We start from the raw sequence: 16,628 nt of genomic DNA, 5'->3' as shown, positions 1-16,628 counted from the left end.
CTCCTAAGGATCTGTACTGTCTCCCCGTCTACCTGTGGGCATGAACATAACATCCGCAAGAAGGGACGTCAGTACGAGTAATGTACCGAGTATGTAAGGCATGAATGATAATATAATAAGGGATACAAGTATGAATAATAACATAATGGAAATATAGAGCATATCGTAAGATAAAAGAGTAACTTGTACATATGAGTGCCTCTTAGGGAGGATGTCATGCATGCTTAGCTTTCTTTGAAAAACATTTCTTGTTCATGCATACAGAAATAGAACATATCATTTGGCCGAGGAACGTCAACTCTGACTCATGTAACCACATATGTCCCGCGTCCGAGATGATAACATGTCATATATTACCAACTGATCAGGTGGCCATGCGCCTATAGCGCCTCGCCCTTTTCCCCATATTCCCCATTTACATATACATATATCATATAAGCAACATGCAGGAGAACCCAAGGAAAGTTATGTATCTATCGGAGTGACGTAAGGTCTGTAACCTCCGATTATATTACGGAATAATCATTATCGCTTTATCTCACCTTGAAGGAACAATTATTATAAGGTGAGACTATCAATGAAGAATAGCATCAAGAGAAAACATAGAATAAGATCATAAATCTTATAAGGCGTCAAGTCATACACTTTGGAATCTTTAAAAAAATAGTCATCATCCATGAATAAAATTGAGAAATCAAGAAATAGCTCAACATTCTTATATCGTCATTGAAATCATAACTTGGAACCTTTAAACATGAAATCGTTCTCATCATAGTCACATAGAAAAATATTCTCATCTTTGGCATCATTGTCATCATGATAAAAACATCTCCATCCTTGTTGTCATAAGAGCTTACAAAATCATAAACCTCTGTTTTGGAAAAATACGGACATTTTGGAAAAAAAAATACGGGTTATCGGGAAAGGAATCATGCCTTGGAATCATAGACTTTTAACTTTTGATAACAAGGAAGATATGGAAACATTTATAAAATCATAACATAGGAATCATGCCTTTGAAAGAGAGGGACGAGCCTTAACATACCTGCTCGACCTCCTATTGGCTACGTTTATCCGCCCGATCTCGTAAATCTACATTCGAGAGAATTCACACTAAAGTTAGTCTCCTTATCACACACTTGTCCTAAGTTTCAATTTAAACTATTTAATATTCTGTCGAAAATCGGACAGCATCTCCCCTGTTTATGTGCCTAGCCCGAATTCTTAGTTCAACAACCAACAACAACAATACCAACATTAATAATATCACTTCCCATATCAAAGTGTTCCATAAAACAGCCCACACGCTGTTTTCCAACTTCCATAACTAATTAACTCGCTATACAATCATTAAACCACTCTATCTTCGTAAATCAACCGGTATTAACATAAATAGGAAGAGATCCATACCTTGTTCTTACTAAAACAGCAATATCTTCGGTGTTCTCCTAGAATCCAAACCAAAATCCGCCGCAAAATGACACTACAATCACAGTTGCGCGCTATCCGAACCTAAACTACACTCCGCCTCTTAAAATTCCCTCAATTTTATGCTATGCTCACCCCTCAACTATTTTCTAGAATTTTCTTGGTAAAATCTGATGAAAAAAGGGGGTTTTACTCTTTATATAAGGTTCAAATTCGGGCCGGGTCACTATAGCAGGTCGGTACTGTAGCAGTTACTGTAGCATGTGTTTCTGCTTTGTCAGCCGAACTTGTAACGTCCATAATTCTCTACTCCAATGTCCTATCGACAAGCGGTTTACTGAGTTGGAAACTAGACTCGACGAACTTCATTTTAGGCTTTTGAAACACCTAAAAACTCCTAATATACTAGGAGATATACCCCTCCAATTTTGACTAAAAATCTACCCAAAATTCTGCCAACTTTTTTTTTCCAAACTTTTCAACGAATTTATTTTCTTCGATTTGCTTGGTCCCAGAACCTTTGGGCACTTTCTTGACACTTTTTAAGAGTATTCATTAACCTTATAAGGGTTCCATGACCTCTCCGAGCTTACTTTAGCTTACTTACAACGCAAACAATGTGAAAATTTTCGAGGTGTAACAGATTCTTCTTGGAGGTAAGATATATGACCCTAGACTTGTCATTTGCCTTCCTAGATTCCTATTCCATGCCTAGAATCACTAGAATCTAGATAGAGAAGATGAGTTATGTGTTAAAATTCTTGAAATGGGTTTAGACCTCTAAAATAGAAATTGGCGGTGAAATTGACTAGAATAACCATAGAGTTTGATCAATTTCTTGTTATTAAGCTTATTTTTTCAATTTTTAATGGTTAATTTGACGATTAAAGAATTAGGGTTCATACCTAAAATTGGGGGCTTTTCTTTGAATTCGAATTAGGCTTAATCTTGAGTTGTTTTAGCAAATGATTAGTGGGTTTAATCACCTAGAGTTTGAATTGCATGTTCCATCTTTCGATTTCCCGTTTGACCCTTGTGGGCCCGTTTCCCCAATTGTCTTGGGTTAGAATTTGAACTAGCTAGAAGTATAGCAATATGGGTGTCATTATACATGGTTATTAATATAGAATTCGGTTGTGAATAGACTTTGAGTACTTGGAGGCGTTACGGAAAGGCAAGGCCAAGGTGTGACGGTTCAAGGCTCCTGTTCGGCCAGTCAATTTTGTTCCACTTAATCCCTCTTTCATGGCCACATATCTTTCTGGCTAAAGAATGGGAAATCCTTCTCCTGTTACATGAATTCAATTTTCATTTCATCCGGGAAAAGCCATTTTTTTCTCAATAATGTCTTTGTCATTTGATCTAATAGCGCTTGCTGCCAACTTTCCAGACGAGCGGACATCTGAGCTCAGCAATGCATTTACTATTTGGAGATGGATAGCGCCAGGCAGGGTAAAAAGAAGGCTTGTTTCCATTAGCCACGGAAAGACCCTTTCGGTTAGCGAATTATAAGTATAGTTAATGATTGTTGGAGAAAGTAAGTAAACCTTCGGGTATGAATTTGGGATGGAAGACTTAGGTTCGTATTGTTGTAATTTATGGCTTGTTGCCTTATTGTGTTCTATTGTGTTGTGGATTATTGTGAGTTGTTGTCTCATCGCCACATGATTGATTCTGGAGAGTTGATGTTTAGTGATTACTTATGTGTCGGAAAGCATATTTACTCATGAATGAAGTTGTTGGGAAGTAAGGATGTGATATTGTTATTGTGAGTGAGATTTGTGTCCATGTGTGGCACCGTTGATTATTTAATCTTGTTGGCTCATCCATTCACTCTTTCATACATACATACATACATACATATATGGATCGGGTTGCGGGCCGCAACACTGACTGGGATCGAGTTGCACGTACCGCAACACTAATTGGGATCGGGTTATAGGTTCCGCAACACTGACCATTGGATCAAGCTGTGCTCTCTGCAGCAGGTACATGGACTTAGTGGTCCCCCATTGGTCATGACTGTCGAGGTGATGAGATATGCCGCCTAAAGTGTGTGTGTATCATTGCATATACATTGCATTCATCTCATATTTATTATTGTCATTGTTTGGGACTTGTACATTGATTATTGGTGATAGGCGTTCTTGATAGTAGTTCTTGAGATGTGTATCGGAATTATAGTGGACTTGAGGTGATTTACTAGACTTGGTGGTTTGGTACTGGATTCGGCAATTGGATTGTGTTAAGTTTTATCTGATTGTGAGCATGCCTACTTTTTCAGTCTCTTTCTTATCTATATGATTTTCTAACTGTTTTCGGCCTATGATGCCTACTCAGTACGTATGGTTGTACTGATTCTACCTTGCTGCATTCTTTCTGAGTGCAGAGTTTGTGACCTGATCGACTTCTACGCCCCGTGACTGAGTCCTGAGGCCTTCTGATGAGTATTCCAGGGTGAGTATTAGATGTATTCTCTACCGGGATGCCTCTTCTTAATTACTTATCTTATCTTGATATTCTTAGACAGTATTCAATTATCGGACATGTATTCATATTCAGACTTATAGTACTTGTAGTAGTAGCTCTTGTACGACCTTAGACCAGATTCCTTAGGATTGTTGTATTATTTCCGCACTTATTCACTATCCTTATTATTATCTATGTTTGAGACTTATACTCGATTGCCTTGATTAGTTTATTGGTGTTGAATGAATGATTTGGGAAAGGATTCGCCTACCGAGGTAGGAAATGGTAGGTGCTCGCATGATTTCCCTGGTTGGGGCGTGACATTCAATAAATCTCCAAGCTTAACACAATTTTCTTGCGTCCACAGTAAGTAAAACGATATTGTCCTCATTATAAATGTTATAACCATCACGTGTTACTAACCACATATCCTACAAGAAAACGGGCAGCACCTCCCTTGTTTATACTACATCCTATAGACCACTAAGGGTCATCAAACAGCCCAAAAACAATACAAATCAATATAAGCTTTCCGATTACTTCAACAACTATATTGACCAGCAAGCTTGATTTACGTACAATGAAACATAATCTGAATTCAATTCTTGTTTCATAAATCTGTCTGCACTACTTGTGACATTATACTTAGTCTTACCATATCATTTACAACTCAAAACATCCAAAAAAACAACATTCAAAACAGTCCACATGCCTACACTTCAACCTTCACTTTCAATTCATAGTTTTTACATGTTTTCTTCTTCAGTTCACTTAATTAATACACGAATAATTTTAACAACATCAGCCACAACATATTCATGTTATATTCCATAATTTCCAGCCATCACAAATCATATTTATCACCTCAAAAGAGCCCAACAAAATAGTAGCTATATCTTAGGCTATTTCAATGCTATCTTGTAGTATTTTGCTTCAAACAACCTAACCAACATGGAATTAAGCTTAAGAACAACAAAAGGGAGGTTATACATACCTTACATAGAAGATACAACCTTAAATCCAAACTTGATTCTGCTCACATCCACCCTTGTTTACTTCATAACATCCTAGATGTGGTGTTCTTTACTTTAGCTAGCTTTTGGTGTTGGATTTGGTTATGAAGCCTTGGATTTTGCCTTGAAATATTTAGGAATCTGTTCAGAGTTCTTAGGAGAGTATTTGGGTGAAGTTTGGCCGAAAAATGATGAAAGATAAGCCCCCAAACGTTTTTAAAACAAGCCAAGGTTAGCCACCGCCTAAGTGGGTCCCAGCGAGGCTGACTACGCAGTCTCGCAAAAATGAGAATATCTATCTATTCCGACATTGTATAGATGAATGGTTTAATGTATTGGAAACTAGACTCGTAGACCTTCAATTTGAAGGGTGGAACACCCTGTTACTCTAAGTACAATCAGAGAAAAGCTCTGTGACATTCGACCCAAATTTCAGCAAAATCTATGAACGTAACTTGCGATACTTTTCCCTGACTTTTATTTTACAACTTTCTTGACTTCAGAACTTAACATATGAATATTATATGGTTCAATTACCTTAAAACACGACCTCCTTAGCATATTAAGCACTACTAGTTTAACCTCGAAAGTACGGATTATAACATCTTTGATTCATTTAACCCCGAAACCTTATGCTACATGCTTAACATTTATTAAAAGTCTTCCTTATCCTTATAAGAGTTCCATGGACTCTCCGATCTTACGTTAGTTTACTTGTGACCCAAAAGACACAACAATTTTACGAGGTGTAACACATAGGATGCACGGGATGCATGTGCGGCGCATGGGATGCACGTGTGGCGCACGAGATGCACATGTGCGGCATGCAGAAGCTAATTTTATTGAATAATTATGCTTTTGAAATAATTATTTATGATGTGTGAGTAATATATATGCATATGATGTGAAATGATTTTAGAAATTATAAAAGATAAAGTAGTATATTAGTACTATATAAACGAGAATCATAGGCGTTGTCGTCCTCACAAGGTAAGTAATGAAGGGAGTCAAATAAAACATCTTATCATCAACATTTTCTTGCGTCTCTACCACCACCGCTTCAATGTCGTGTAGGACTTTTTGGTTTTTATTTCTGAAGAACGCGTACAATATCATTTGTGCAATTTCGAATAAAAACCCTAGGATGTTTGACATATGCTCATCCAATAACAAGGAAAGTTAAAGATAATTTTTCATAAAAATTAAAAATTAATTGTTCATAAAAATTGAAATGAGAAACATAGAAAATAAAGCTGGTTACTTACTGCAATCTAGAGGTTCTTCATCAAAATACCATAGAAAAACCACATGATACTGCATATTGTGAGGAGGAAAGAAAGAGGGAATGGCATGAACTCAACGTTTTTTTTTTTGGATAAAGCGTCTCTGCAAAAAAAAAAATATGTGTATTAGGCGAAATGTAAAAATATATATTTTTGAAGTGGTATATAGAGTCGGTTTAATTTGATTCTCAGTTAACCAAACCATAAGAAAGTAGAAAACAGCAAGTGTGCTAATTTATCACATGATAAACGTACCATAATGCTTAAAGGAGCAGCAAAAACGCTGACAAAAAATACGGTACAGTTCCATTCGACGATGATGAGTTGTGGGTCACTTTTGACGAGTATATATGTCAGGCCGACGATTTCTCTATATGATCCCGTGTTAAACAAAAAAAGCAGCTTCGCGGTGCAAATCTTGGCCTCTCTCGTGGCATATATGAAGAAAATTATGATATATATATATATATACCTTTTGTCTGTAAGTGTCTTGGGTTGAGGCTATGCCTTTTCCCTTGTCTGCTGTCTGAGAACTTGATGGTCTCATGCTGTTCAAATAGAAAATCAGTTAGATGTGATTTTTAATCTACTTAATTGGTCTGCTATGTTATTATTTTTTCCTTTTATATGTTCGAATGTTAAATTATAAATTGAAATAGTATCCATAAAGTTTAACCATCTTCGTCTACTACTACTTTTATCATTAATCTTTTGATAGAATTTGACTATAGCTTCACAGTCTGTTCTTACTAATATTTCTGATTTATTTAGTATATATAGTCTAAAACTATTTAAGCCATATATTACAGCTAAAATTTCAGCGTCTATATTACTCATATTTCCTTTTTCTCGGTACTTACCACTTTGATAAGCACATATCTTTTCTTCACGTTTATTGCTATATTTATTTGGTTTTGCCTTTAATACTGCTCCCCATCCTTCGAAGCTTTCATCTGTTTCTATAATTAAATAGTCTGTTTCTAGGGGCATATTTAAGTCTGGAATATTTTTTATTTTTTCTTTAATTTCTTATACTAATCTAATATCTTTTGTATTAAAGTGTTTTTGACAATTTGATCCCGTTTTCGAATATAATGGTCCCGCTATTTTTCCTAAGTCTTTTATAAAACTTCTAGCATAATTTACTATTCCTAAGAATTTTTGTAATTCTTTAACATTATTTAATTTATCTGGCATTTCTAAGGCCTTTTTAGCTATATGAGGTTGCAATTTTATTTTGTCATCTCCTAGCACTACTCCTAAAAAGTTTATATAGTTTTTACACAATTCCATTTTCTACAAATAATCTAAATATTATCTGTAGGTGTCCTAAATGTTCTTTCATGTCTTTATTAAATACTAATATATCGTCTACATATACTAGGACAAATCTTTTGTAGTCTCCAAATATACTATCCATTTTTCTTTGAAAAATTGGTGGAGCTGTCTTTAATCCAAATGGCATTACTAACCATTTGAAATGTCCTTCAGGACAAGTGAATGCAGTCCATTCTATACTTTTTTCATGCATTCGTACCTGCCAACATCCTGATTTACAATCAAATTTTCTAAAGATCTTTTTACTTTGTATTCTATTTATTAGTTTTGTTTTGTGTGGTAACTTATATCCATCTGTTCTGGTGTTATCATTAAGTCTTTTGTAATTTATTACCATTCTAGCTTTTCCTCTTACTATCTCACTATGATTTCTTACCATAAATGCGGCAGATCTATGTTTAGAAGTAGATCTTCTCATTACTCCAAAATTTAATAATTCTTTTATTTGTACTTTAAAGTCTTCCACATCTTGGTTAGTTGCTTCTATTGAGGCTATTTTAATTATATATTCTGGATTTATTATGTCTAATTTACATACAATTTTGTTATTTTTCCAATGTTTTAAAGGTTTTTCTCCTATAATTTCTATCTCATCTAGTATTCTTATTATATTATCTAAATCTTTTTGGTTTTTTATTACTCCTATCCTTTCTATCCCTGTTTTAAAATTATATAATTCTATTTCTATGTCTATTAAAGTATAATTTTTTCCTATTAGATTATCGTCGTCTAGTATTTCTTCTTCTTCTAGAATTAAATTTGTTATTCTCTTTTGCTTTTGCAGCATGTATTGTTGTCTTGACAATCCTTACAGCAACTCTCTTCTTTCTTTTGCAGGTTTATTTGGTCTGGAGTAGAGATCTTCTTATGTCTGATTCTAGTTTCAGTTTTATGAGCTTGTACTGGTGTATGAGTAATATTTTTTAGAAAAATTACTCCATCTCTTGTAATCATGCAACTTCCATTGTTATGTAACATAAAGTCTAATCCGATGACAAAGTCTATATTTATATTCAAGTCTCTTACTCATATCTTATCCATTTTATAACTAGGTTTATAAAATTCTGAACAAGTGTTAATAAAGCTAATGTATGCCTTATCAACATAATGTTTATATATATTATGAGTTACATCCATTTGCATGGCTGCAACTGGTTTGTCTAGAACTTTTATTAAATTTGGTGGAACTATTCGTTTATTTATTATACATTTAGTACATCCCGAATCTACTAATGCTAATGTCTCTATTTCATAATCATCTATTTTAATTCTTGCAAGTATTTTTATTGTTCCTAATTTTTTATCTTCATTACATACTAGGGCTCCATGATCTTCTATACTCATTAGTTCCGCTGTTGAATCTTCTGGTATTGTTCTTAGCGGTTGTATATTAGATAAACCTATTTCTTCATCTTCGCTATCTGCTTCTTTTTGTTTTCCTTTTTCTAATTTATATAACCTGGTTTCTAATTCATTCATTCTAATTTCTAATGTCATTATTCTTATACTAATAGTAGGGTCTTTTATTTTTTAATGTCTTTCTTCTTTGTGTATATTTGTCCTAAATTCTTTTTCTATACACATGATACATCCTTCGATAAAACAATTTTTACATTTTGCCCTTTTATCTCTACTAGGAAACCATTTACAAGAGAAACATGCATTACTATCTAAACCTTTATATCTTTCAAAGTCGTGGCTACAGTCTTCTGATATATTTGCCAAATTATCCATTTGAATTGGTTCTTGATCTAGTTTTTCTAATCCTATTTCATTAATTAATTCTTCTGCTTCTGAGTCTGATGAGTCTGTTTTAATTTTTTCTTCCGTATCTACACTTACTATGGAATATATACTTTTTGTGTCTGACGTATATTCATCTACATTTATTAAGGTTTCTTGAAAGTCTTTAATTAGCTGTGAATTTCGTGTCTTATTATTTATTCTTTTTGGACATGTATTTGCTAAGTGTTCTACACTTCCACAAGTAAAGCATTCCATTTTATTTTTGTAATTTCTATGTGTTCTGTATTTTCTTATATGTCTATTTCTGTTTAAATAGGGTTTTCTTGCCGATGATTTTCTAAGATAATATTTCTTTCTATTGTATTGAGGGTAGTTTCTATTATATTGGGTTCTATATTTTTTATACTTTTTCTTTTTATAATTGTCTTTATCGTAACTCTGAGTAGTGTATACCTCGCTTTTACAAAATTTATTTCATTTTGTTTTAATTGTTTTTGTATTTGTATATGCGTGCTTTTTTCTTTTAGTATATCCATTATATGTTGTATTCTATGTCCTATTGACCATTTTAAATTAGGATTTTTACTACTCCGCCTCTTTTATTCCATCTGTCTTCTATTTCTCTTCGTAGAGCTCCTGGTAGTTTATTAAATAAATTCTTTTCTAGTTCTTGATCAAAAGCGTTTCCACTAATTGTGCAATAATAAAAAATAATCATTTTAAATTTTTTTAATATGAAACCAGCTACTTATACTTAACTGTTCTAATTTAATTAAAGCATTTCTTTGTAGCATTACTAATCCACTATTTGGACCTTCTCCTGTAATTAGAGTATGTATTTTATTAGTAAAATTGTATGGATTTGCTCCCATGGATACTAAGTATTGAAATTCCATCGAAAAATCTTCTTTATATGCTTCCCATAGAGCTTTAGCCGGTTCTCCTAAAAATGTCTCTAAGTATTTATACATAGTTTCAGCATCTGTATCATTATAAGTTTTTATATAGTCTGCTACTACTATTCCTTTCCAAAGGTCTATTACTGAATTTCATCTTTGTGGATCATGAGCTGCTATATTTAATATCTTTCCTTTATTACCTCCTTCTTGGAGAATAATAGGTTCTTCTATAGGCATTCTTTTTCCTGATGGTTTTATATTATCTATAGGTTCTCCTGCTGTTCTAAAAACTCTTCTTCTAGGTACATTTCCTGTGCTCGTGTCTACCGTGTATTGTTCTCCTGTTGTTCTTTGAAATCGACTAGAACTAGATGCACTAGATTCCATTAATTCTTTTTGGCTTATTATTGAGTCTAATTCTATTTCTTCATCACTATCTTGTATATCTTCTAATATTTTATCGAAAGCGTCTGATTTCTTTTGGTATATATGTTCTACTCTATATCCCCAATTATCAGTTCTAGCTTCACATAATTTAAAGTGACTTATAGTTTCTTCTATTGTTAGATCTCCTAACTTACATCCTTTACATCTAAAACTTATATTTTTATTTTCTTTATAAAGTCTTTTTGCTTCTTCTATAGCTATATCTACTTCAAATTCTTCTTGTATTAATTCTATGTTCATAAGGGTTGACTCAGTAGTTTCATTATCATCTAGAGTACTTTCTTCTTCTATGTCTCTTTGTGGTATATAATTATAATTGGTAAATCTTATAGATGTCTGTCCTTTAGAATTAGTGTACATTAGGTGTGACTCTGGCTGTAGAAACTTCTTTTTACCAAAGTCTTCTAATTTCCATTCTAACCCTGCATATTCTTCAGGATTTATTTTTATGGGTTTAATTAAATTTATCCTCTATTTCCCATTAATTCTACGGCATCGTCTACTTTAATTTTAAACTTGGTATTACTATTATTAGTCATTTTTCCTAAAATCACACGCACATTAATAAATTATTACCATTACACATTTCTTCGTATCCTTTAGTCTGTATTCCTATTTTTATATGTCTTCCAAATTCTACTAGATTCATTACAAAGTCTGGACTAATATAAAAAATTCCTCCATTATTTGTCATATCTACAAAACACAAGAATTAGAATTAGAAAAGAAAGTCCAGACTCTAACTAACAAATTTAATCTAGAAAAAGTACCTACAAAGACGGAAATAGAAAAGTTAGTTAAAGTTATTGCAGAAAAACCAAAAGAAATAGAACTAAAGACAACCCAAATAGTCTAATAACGCAACAGGTACAATTTTTAACTAGTGACATTAAAGAATTAAAAAAGACAATAGAGGAACTAAAAAAAATCACTCTTTCATGAGTAGACCAACCTTAGCTCAAGAAGAAGCCTCAAAATTAATAGAAAAGTCTATACCCTTACCAGCAGACTATAAAGATTATATACCTAATGCTAACTCGGATCAAATAACACTACAACAAAATATTATGATAATTTCATTAATATTAGAAATAATAAAGAAAATAGAAATAATAGTGCCAAGGTTAGAATTAATAAGTGAACGATTACGGTTGTTAAGTGAACAAAAAGAGAAAAACAAAGAGACCTCTAAAAATAAAGAAGTTGAAGAATTAATAGACCAATTAAAAAAGGTAGAAATAACATCTCAAAAAGAAAAAGTCAAAATAACTAGAAAAGTGCAAAAATGGATCTTCTTTCAACTAGATCAAGAAACGAAGGAGAAAGACAAGAAAGACCAAGAGTAAGTTTTTCAAACAGTAGAATAGGTAATAATTTCTTATCAAGAATTTTAAGTAGAAAAACGCCAGAAGAAAATAACCAACAACTAAGTGAGGTAATAGATGTAGACCGAGACATACAGTTTTTCCAACAAAATCAATTAAAACTAATAAATCCAAAGACTTTATACAACATATGACAGTTCTCAAGAACAGCACAATTATATAGACATTAGAGAGAAGAGCAGTTGTCATCCATAGGAACTAAAGTTACTACTATAAATCTAATAAATCCAGAAGCCTTAAGACAAATAAAAAACACTGGAAGAACGTTAATGCATATGGGATTAATAGTAATAGGATTAAAAGGATTAACTAGAAAAAATTTAGGAAATAAAGTCCTAATAGTAATTTACGATGATAGATGGTCAGACATGAAGAAGTCAATAATCGGAATAACAGAAGTAGATACGACAAATAATGGAGGAATTTTTTATATTAGTCCAGACTTTATAATGAATCTAGTAGAATTTGGAAGACATATAAAAATAGGAATACAGACTAAAGGATACGAAGAAATGTGTAATGGTAATAATTTATTAATGTGCGTGGGGTTTTTAGGAAAAATGACTAATAATAGTAATACCAAGTTTAAAATTAAAGTAGAAGATGTAGTAGAATTAATGAGAAATAGAGGAATAAATTTAATTAAACCCATAAAAATAAATCCTGAAGAATATGCAGGGTTAGAATGGAAATTAGAAGACTTTGGTAAAAAGAAGTTTCTACAGCCAGAGTCACACCTAATGTACACTAATTCTAAAGGACAGACATCTATAAGATTTACCAATTATAATTATACACCACAAAGAGACATAGAAGAAGAAAGTACTCTAGATGATAATGAAACTACTGAGTCAACCCTTATGAACATAGAATTAATACAAGAAGAATTTGAAGTAGATATAGCTATAGAAGAAGCAAAAAGACTTTATAAAGAAAATAAAAATATAAGTTTTAGATGTAAAGGATGTAAGTTAGGAGATCTAACAATAGAAGAAACTATAAGTCACTTTAAATTATGTGAAGCTAGAACTAATAATTGGGGATATAGAGTAGAACATATATACCAAAAGAAATCAGACGCTTTCGATAAAATATTAGAAGATATACAAGATAGTGATGAAGAAATAGAATTAGACTCAATAATAAGCCAAAAAGAATTAATGGAATCTAGTGCATCTAGTTCTAGTCGATTTCAAAGAACAACAGGAGAACAATACACGGTAGACACGAGCACAGGAAATGTACCTAGAAGAAGAGTTTTTAGAACAGCAGGAGAACCTATAGATAATATAAAACCATCAGGAAAAAGAATGCCTATAGAAGAACCTATTATTCTCCAAGAAGGAGGTAATAAAGGAAAGATATTAAATATAGCAGCTCATGATCCACAAAGATGAAATTCAGTAATAGACCTTTGGAAAGGAATAGTAGTAGCAGACTATATAAAAACTTATAATGATACAGATGCTGAAACTATGTATAAATACTTAGAGACATTTTTAGGAGAACCGGCTAAAGCTCTATGGGAAGCATATAAAGAAGATTTTCCGATGGAATTTCAATACTTAGTATCAATGGGAGCAAATCCATACAATTTTACTAATAAAATACATACTCTAATTACAGGAGAAGGTCCAAATAGTGGATTAGTAATGCTACAAAGAAATGCTTTAATTAAATTAGAACAGTTAAGTATAAGTAGCTCGTTTCATATTAAAAAAAAATTAAATGATTATATTTTATTATTGCACAATTAGTGGAAACGCTTTTGATCAAGAACTAGAAAAGAATTTATTTAATAAACTACCAGGAGCTCTACAAAGAGAAATAGAAGACAGATGGAATAAAAGAGGCGGAGTAGTAAAAATCCTAATTTAAAATGGTCAATAGGACATAGAATACAACATATAATGGATATACTAAAAGAAAAAAGCACGCATATACAAATACAAAAATAATTAAAACAAAATGAAATGAATTTTTGTAAAAGCGTGGTATACACTACTCAGAGTTACGATAAAGACAATTATAAAAAGAAAAAGTATAAAAAATATAGAACCCAATATAATAGAAACTACCCTCAATACAATAGAAAGAAATATTATCTTAGAAAATCATCGGCAAGAAAACCCTATTTAAACAGAAATAGACATATAAGAAAATACAGAACACATAGAAATTACAAAAATAAAATGGAATGCTTTACTTGTGGAAGTGTAGAATACTTAGCAAATACATGTCCAAAAAGAATAAATAATAAGACACGAAATTCACAGCTAATTAAAGACTTTCAAGAAACCTTAATAAATGTAGATGAATATACGTCAGACACAGAAAGTATATATTCCATAGTAAGTGTAGATACGGAAGAAAAAATTAAAACAGACTCATCAGACTCAGAAGCAGAAGAATTAATTAATGAAATAGGATTAGAAAAACTAGATCTAGAACCAATTCAAATGGATGATTTGGCAAATATATCAGAAGACTGTAGCCACAACTTTGAAAGAAATAAAGGTCTAGATATTAATGCATGTTTCTCTTGTAAATGGTTTCCTAGTAGAGATAAAAGGGCAAAATGTAAAAATTGTTTTATCGAAGGATGTATCATGTGTATAGAAAAAGAATTTAGGACAAATATACACAAAGAAGAAAGACATAAAAAAAAAATAGAAGACCCTACTATTAGTATAAGAATAATGACATTAGAAATTAGAATGAATGAATTAGAAACCAGGTTATATAAATTAGAAAAAGGAAAACAAAAAGAGATAGCGAAGATGAAGAAATAGGTTTATCTAATATACAACCGCTAAGAACAATACCAGAAGATTCAACAGCGGAACTAATGAGTATAGAAGACCATGGAGCCCTAGTATGTAATGAGGATAAAAAAATTAGGAACAATAAAAATACCTGCAAGAATTAAAATAGATGACTATGAAATAGAGACATTAGCATTAGTAGATTCGGGATGTACTAAATGTATAATAAATAAACGAATAGTTCCACCAAATTTAATAAAAGTTCTAGACAAACCAGTTGTAGCCATGCAAATGGATGGAACTCATAATATATATAAACATTATGTTCATAAGGCATACATTAGCTTTAACAACACTTGTTCAGAATTTTATAAACCTAGTTATAAAATGGATAAGATATGGGTAAGAGACTTGAATATAAATATAGACTATGTCATCGGATTAGACTTTATGTTACATAACAATGGAAGTTGCATGATTACAAGAGATGGAGTAATTTTTCTAAAAAATATTACTCATACACCAGTACAAGCTCATAAAACTGAAACTAGAATCAGACATAAGAAGATCTCTACTCCAGATCAAATAAACCTGCAAAAGAAAGAACAGAGTTGTTGTAAGGATTGTCAAGACAACAATACATGCTGCAAAAGCAAAAGAGAATAAAGAATTTAATTCTAGAAGAAGAAGAAATACTAGGGACGATAATCTAATAGGAAAAAAATATACTTTAATAGACATAGAAACAGAATTATATAATTTTAAAACATGGATAGAAAGGATAGGAGTAATAAAAAACCAAAAAGATTTAGATAATATAATAAGAATACTAGATGAGATAGAAATTATAGGAGAAAAACCTTTAAAACATTGGAAAAATAACAAAATTGTATGTAAATTAGACATAATAAATCCAGAATATATAATTAAAACAGCTTCAATAGAAGCAACTAACCAAGATGTGGAAGACTTTAAAGTACAAATAAAAGAATTATTAAATTTAGGAGTAATGAGAAGATCTATTTCTAAACATAGATCTGCCGCATTTATGGTAAGAAATCATAGTGAGATAGTAAGAGAAAAAGCTAGAATGTTAATAAATTACAAAAGACTTAATGATAACACCTGAACATATAGATATAAGTTATTAGACAAAACAGAACTAATAAATAGAATACAAAGTAAAAAGATCTTTAGTAAATTTGATTGCAAATCAGGATATTGGCAGGTACGAATGCATGAAGAAAGTATAGAATGGACTGCATTCACCTGTCCATATATATATATATATATATATATATATATATATATATATATATATATATATATATTAATTCAACTGATGTTCCGAAGCTGTTAATTGTTATCAATAATGTTCCATTTTGTTGATATCTCTCTTGAGATAAGCTTAGCACAAATACAGCTTTGCATTGAATAGCAAAACCAAATAAGGTATCTACTAAAATTATTTTGTCGATTTTCGCTTATATATCCTATAGAAAGTCGACCTGTGATTAAGAAAAGTTAGCACTTAAGAATATTCTTAGCGCCTCTTTAGTATAATCTTCAGAATGAAAGGAAAACTCTTGCAGTGGGGACAAGTACTCCAAGAACGACACAACATTTCCTGAAATAAAACAAAGCAAAAATTATCAAAATAGTTAAAGAAGTGAATTATAATTGAAAATGAACAGGTAGAGGATAATGAATAATTAATTAAGTGCCAAGAATGCCAAACACAACGGCTAATTGAGAAGCAGCGTAGAGAGTCATTCTTTGTTGTACAAGAGCCGGAGAAAATACTCAAAGCAATGAGGGACACAAATTATTTTGCCAACGTTCATATTAGTATAAG

At 31.8% G+C, this 16,628-nt stretch overlaps 1 pseudogene; it reads right to left on the bottom strand.

Moving 5' to 3' along the window:
- Positions 1-5,825: 5,825 nt before the first annotated feature.
- On the bottom strand, positions 5,826-16,546 carry LOC132619754 (bidirectional sugar transporter N3-like; annotated as a pseudogene).
- Between the last annotated feature and the right edge of the window lie 82 nt (positions 16,547-16,628).

The sequence above is a fragment of the Lycium barbarum genome, chromosome 11 (assembly GCF_019175385.1).
Source record: "Lycium barbarum isolate Lr01 chromosome 11, ASM1917538v2, whole genome shotgun sequence".
Classification (NCBI taxonomy): Eukaryota; Viridiplantae; Streptophyta; class Magnoliopsida; order Solanales; family Solanaceae; genus Lycium; species Lycium barbarum.
The sequence above is the reverse complement of the archived record's forward strand: the minus strand, read 5'-3'. Positions and strand labels throughout refer to the sequence as shown.